The sequence below is a fragment of the Arachis hypogaea genome, chromosome 19 (genome assembly GCF_003086295.3).
Source record: "Arachis hypogaea cultivar Tifrunner chromosome 19, arahy.Tifrunner.gnm2.J5K5, whole genome shotgun sequence".
Taxonomy (NCBI): domain Eukaryota; kingdom Viridiplantae; phylum Streptophyta; class Magnoliopsida; order Fabales; family Fabaceae; genus Arachis; species Arachis hypogaea.
Window position 1 is genome coordinate 33,300,285 of NC_092054.1, and position 6,470 is coordinate 33,306,754.

The window sequence follows — 6,470 nt, forward strand, 5'->3', positions numbered from 1 at the left end:
TTTCAAAATTAATTTTTTCAATCATATCTTTTTCTAATTTCAAAATCTTTTTCAAAAATCACTTTATTTCTTTCCCAATCTTAGTTTTCGAAAATGTCAATCAAATTTTCAAATTTCTTTTTAAAATATTTTAATTAATTTTGAAAATTTCTTCCCCTCTTTTCACATCCTTCTATTTAAAGGACTAAGACTCCTCATCAAGGTGCAATTTGAACTCTATCCCTCTTGATAAGTTCGAATTCCCTCTTCTCCACCTCCTCCTTCTATTCTTCTTTTCCTCTAACACCTCAAGGAATCTCTATACTGTGACATAGAGGATTCCCTACTTTCTTGTTCTCTTCTCTTTCATATGAGCAGGAACAAAGATAAAGGCATACTTGTTCAAGCTGATCCTGAACCTGAAAGGACCTTGAAGAGAAAGCTAAGAGAAGCTAAAGAACAATTCTCTTTAGAGGGCCTAACAGAACTCTTCAAAGAAGAAGAAACCATGGCAGCCGAAAACAACAACAATGCCAACAATGCAAGGAAGGTGCTTGGTGACTTTACTGCACCTACTCCTGATTTCTATGGGAGAAGCATCTCAATCCCTGCCATTGGAGCAAACAAATTTGAGCTTAAGCCTCAATTAGTTTCTCTAATGCAACAGAATTGCAAGTTTCATGGACTTCCATTGGAAGATCCTCATCAGTTCTTAGCTGAATTCTTGCAAATCTATGACACTGTCAAGACCAATGGGGTTGACCCTGAAGTCTACAGACTTATGCTTTTTCCTTTTGCTGTAAAAGACAGAGCTAGAACATGGTTGAATTCACAACTTAAAGAAAGCCTGCTTGGGAAAAACTAGTCAATGCCTTCTTGGCAAAGTTCTTTCCACCTAAAAAAAATTGAGCAAGCTAAGAGTGGAAGTCCAAACCTTTAGACAGAAGGAAGGTGAATCCCTCTATGAAGCTTGGGAAAGATACAAGAAATTAATCAGAAGATGTCCTTCTGACATGCTTTCTGAATGGAGCATCATAGGAATTTTCTATGATGGTCTGTCTAAACTATCCAAGATGTCATTGGATAGCTCTGCTGGAGGATCTCTTCATCTGAAGAAGACGCCTGCAGAAGCTCAGGAACTCATTGAAATGGTTGCAAATAACCAATTCATGTACACTTCTGAAAGGAATCCTGTGAATAATGGGACAAATCAGAAGAAAGGAGTTCTTGATATTGATACTCTGAATGCCATATTGGCTCAGAATAAAATATTGACTCAGCAAGTCAATATGATTTCTCAGAGTCTGTCTGGAATGCAAGCAGCAACAAGCAGTACTAAGGAAGCTTCCTCTAAAGAAGAAGCTTATGATCCTGAGAACCCAGCAATGGAAGAGGTGAATTACATGGGAGAATCCTATGGAAACACCTATAATCCTTCATGGAGAAATCATCCAAATCTCTCATGGAAGGATCAACAGAGACCTCAACAAGGTTTCAACAATAATAATGGTGGAAGAAATAGGTTTAGCAATAGCAAGCCTTTTCCATCATCTTCTCAGCAACAAACAGAGAATTCTAAGCAGAGCCACTCTGACTTAGCAACCATTATCTCTGATTTAATCAAAATCACTCAAAGTTTCATGACTGAAACAAGGTCCTCCATTAGAAATTTGGAGGCACAATTGGGTCAACTGAGTAAGAAAATTACTGAACTCCCTCCTAGTACTCTCCCAAGCAATACAGAAGAGAATCCAAAAAGAGAGTGCAAAGCCATAACCACAACCCATACGGCCGAACCTGGAGAGGAGGAAGAGGTAGTGATCTCCACTGAGGAAGACCTCAATGGACGTCCACTGGCCTCCATGGAGTTCCCTAATGAGGAACCATGGGAATCTGAGGCTCATTCTGAGACCATAGAGATTCCATTAAATTTACTTATGCCGTTCATGAGCTCTGATGAGTATTCTTCCTCTGAAGAGGATGAAGATGTCACTGAAGAGCAAGTTGCTAAGTGATGTGCGGAAAACGATCCGACACAAAACTCACCGGCAAGTGCACCGGGTCGCATCAAGTAATAAAAACTCACGGGAGTGAGGTCGATCCCACAGGGATTGAAGGATTGAGCAATTTTAGTTTAGTGGTTGATTTAGTCAAGCGAATCAAGATTTGGTTGAGTGATTTGTGATTTGCAGAATTTAGATTGCATGGAAAGTAAAGGGAATGGGTAAATTGCATTGAATTTAAAGAGAACTGAAATTTAAAGTGCTGAATCTTAAAGGACAAGAAATTAAATGGCAGAAACTTAGAACGCAAGAAATGTAAATTGCAGAATCTTAAAGTGCAAGAAATGTAAATGGCTTGAATTGTAAAGGGAATTGGGAATTGGATTTGTAGAAATTAAACAAGGAAAAAATTTAATTCAACAAACAGAGAAATAGAAGATAACTTGGATTGAATCGGATCTAAAAACAGAATTGTAAATGAGCATGAAAAGTGTTAAACAGAGAAAGTAAAATGAGAATTTAGATCTCAGGACTCAAGAGACTAGATAACCAAGTCTAGATCTCAATGCCTTCCTAGATCCAACAAGAACAATTGCAAAGGAATTGTAAATTGTAAATTGCAGAGAAAGTAGAAGGCAGAAGCAATTAACCAAAATGGAAATTCAATTATGCAGTAAAATGAAACAGAGAGATCTCAGGATGAGATTGAAACAGATTTCCTTCAATTCTCCAACCCAAGATCCAAGACAAGGAAAGTAAAGAGTGCTGGGTAGGAACAAGGAAGAAGAGAGATCAATTCTCCTCCCAAATTCCCTTGAATTAAAACAACAATGCCAAGAAATGTAAAATGAGCTCTCTACTAAGTGTACTAATCAAAACCGAAAACAAAGCTTTCTATGAAAACTCCAAAGAAAAAAAACTCCCTAAAAACTTAAATCCTAAGCTATTTATACACTTTCTTCAAATGGTCTTCAAGCCTTGAATTGGGCCTTTGATCTTGATGGAATTGGGTTGATAGAGGCCTTGGTTGATTGCTCTTGGAGTTTGGAGAAGAACCGAAGTGAACCGGGTTTGGAATCATGTAAGCTTGAGTAAAAGTTTGAGTAAAAGTTTGAGGCAAACTTTTACTCAAACTTTTCATATCAGCCACCCCATCCTTGCTGCTACCAACGTTTGAGCCAAAGTTTGGGGTCAAACTTTTGCTCAAACGTTGGCTCTCCCTTACACACTCATGGCGCCAACGTTTGCCAAAAAGTTTGAGGCAAACGTTGGCGCAAACTTTTGCTCTCCAGGGTGTGTTGTTCATGGCGCCAACGTTTGCCAAAAGGTTTGAGGCAAACGTTGGCGCAAACTTTTGCTCTCCAGGGTGTTGATTTGTGATGCCAAAAGTTTGCCAAAAAGTTTGAGGCAAACTTTTGCTCAAGCTTTTTTCCCAAAAGTTTGCACAAAAGTTTGAGGCAAACTTTTGGTCAAGCTTTTTGCTCCCTGGTTCGTTTTCACTTATTCCAAAAGTTTGAGCTAAAGTTTGAGGCAAACTTTTGCTCAAACTTTTTGTCCTCTCTTCCTCCTAGCCATTCCTTCTTGCTTCAACCTTTCTCCAAGCTTTCTTCACCTATCATTAATCAACCAAACACATCAAAGCTATGCTCAAAATCATGAGATATTCATTCTTTCATAATATGTGACAATTATAGCATAAAACCTCATGAAATTGCATTAATTCATCTATGATTGATTAAATCAAAGGAAGCATGAAAATCTACCCAATTGGCTTACTTATGGCTCAAGAAAGTGCATAATTCATTTGAAAACAAAAGAAAAAGACTAGTGAAACTAGGCTAAAATGACTTGTCATCACAACACCAAACTTAAAGCTTGCTTGTCCCCAAGCAAGAAAAGATTTATTGAGAAGAAAGAATGAAATGGAAGAGGATGTTCATGCTAGTAGAGTGTTATTGGTAGTTCATAGGGTTTTATGTGGATATGTAAACACTCACTTCTTGTTGACTCTTAAGCCTAGAAAGTCTCCTTCAAGCTTCAAGTAACATACTGCTATGACCTCTCATTATTCCTTTATCCTTGGCTATTATTTTGTTTATAAGCTTTATTTGAGTGTCATGTGTAGCAAGTTCATTTTCTTTTCTTTATACTTGACACATTATTCACTATAGACACTTGGCTCACATTCCTTCTTAAAACATTGATGCCCAGCACCTCTTTGGGCTACTAAATGCCTTGTAGTTAGGTTGCTCTTGATAGTGGATTTTCAGCTGATGATCCCGGGTTAGTTAACCCAAGTCACCGAGTGTTGATGCACTCCAAAGAGCTTAGTAGTCCAAGCAGATCCTAATACAAAGACACCACAGGCATATATTCTAAGGTTCAAGCTATTGGTGTCCAGCTTTGTTTCTTTTTGTTTTCTTTTGTTCTGCCACTCTTTGGCTATTTCTTTTTCTCCCCTTTTTTCTTTCTTTTTGTTTTTCTTTCTAACCAAGGATTTTTATTTGATTGAGATTCATAGACAGTAGGCCACTTTATACTTAGAAGGAGACATCCTAGTTCTTTTATTTACTAAAAGTGAGCTATTATACAATCACACACACATACCACCACTTACTTTTATTATACTTCTATCTAACAGAGAACTATCTCACTTCACTTTCAAACATTTCTTTTATTGAATTAAAGATGCAGGGGACAAAGCATGCTTTTTTTTTGTTAAGTGAAAGTAAACACACAAGCACATACTTAGGCTAGCTTACTTATTTTAAATTGAAACAGAAATGATGCAAAGACTACTAAACTAACAGTTACTGTTAAGATGGGCATATTCACACTTCCAATTTAGAGCAATTCAATGCTGATGGAGTTAAGTGACAATACAACCTCTTGGTGGCTTCTTCTTCTTTCTCTCAGCTAATGGTGTGTAGTCCTCCCAAGAGAGTGATTGAATTCCTACAGTGTTAATGGAAGTTGCTTGTTTCTCAAGCCCTTAGATGACTAGTTAGTGTGCAAGACTTTCTTGTAGGCGTTTGAACTTACTTTGGTGTGTGAACACCAAACTTAGTCCCTTGACATGTTTCTTATGCATAACCATATGTGAAAGCCTAAGTCTTTGCTAAAGGTAATAAAACTAAAAACTAGAAACAGACAATGATTAAATGATTTATCAAATTGCTTGGAGCTAGTAACCCTTTGTGCAGAAGGTGAGAATGTGCTTTTAAATGAGATTTTGGTGGAACACCAAACTTAGAATCCTTTATTCTCCCTTAAATTGTTTTGGTGTGAAACACCAAACTTAGCTCCTTGCAATACATGCCAATCATTTAACCTTTTTATTGAAATAGCTATGAAAAGAAAATTACCTCTGGTTGGGTTGCCTCCCAACAAGCGCTTCTTTATTGTCATTAGCTTGACATCGATCCCCTTAGATCATGGGGGTTGAAAATCATAGTGCCTCAGCTTTTCTCCTCTTACTGTGAACTTCCTTCCGGTCTCCTTTTTGATGATCTCTAGGTGTTCAAGTGAAAGGACCCGGTTCACAGTGTAGTATTTAGATGATTGTGGGGACACCTTCATTGGTTGGATGTTTAACACTACTTTATCCCCCTGGTGAAAAGCCTTCAGTAGGGATCTTCTTGTTTCTCCACCTTCTTGGCCTCTTTTTCTTTTCTTTCTCAAAAGATACTCCCTGCCTTGGTGGTTCCTTATCTGAGATGTTGAATTTCTCATCTGGAGGTTTTGGATCTAGTTCCTCCTTGATTTCTTTGGTCTGTTGCACCATCTCTACTTCTTTCAAGCATGGATTTGGAAGTCTTGGAGCTAACTCATTGACTACCTCCTTCAAACTTTGATCTGTGGCCTTATCCTTCATAGAATCTTTTTCTTGAATTGGCTCATGCAAGGTTTTAAAAACATGGAATGCTAGGTGCTCATCATGCACTCTTAACAACAATTCTCCTTTTTCAACATCTATCAATGCTCTGCCCGTAGCCAGGAAAGGCCTCCCCAGGATGATGGGAGTGTTAGGGTTTTCATCCATATCCAGGATGACAAAGTCAGCTGGGAGAAAGAATTTTTCCACTTTTACCAACACATTCTCCACAACTCCCAGTGCTTGCTTAATGGATTTGTCAGCCATTTGGAGAACTATTCGTGTGGACTTCAGCTCAGAAATTTGAAGTTTTCTCATTAGAGACAAAGGCATCAAGTTTATACCTACACCTAGGTCACAAAATGACTTCTCAATTGTTATGTTTCCTATGGTGCAAGGTATGTAAAAACTCCCAGGATCATCTTTCTTCTCTGGCAACTCTCTTTGGAGGATAGCACTACATTCCTTTGTCATCTCAACAATCTGTCCTTCCTTCAAGGATCTTTTCTTTGTGAGTACTTCTTTCATAAATTTGGCATATAATGGCATCTGTTCAAGTGCTTCTAAGAAAGGAATATTGATGCTGAGAGTCTTGAATATATCCAGGAATTTTG

General features: G+C 38.0%; 1 non-coding gene across 1 annotated transcript; it reads right to left on the reverse strand.

The window, feature by feature from the left end:
- Positions 1–890: 890 nt before the first annotated feature.
- Positions 891–998, reverse strand: LOC112780238 (small nucleolar RNA R71). The gene has a single exon (XR_003191090.1). It is a non-coding gene; the product is annotated as a small nucleolar RNA R71 (small nucleolar RNA).
- Positions 999–6,470: the final 5,472 nt, after the last annotated feature.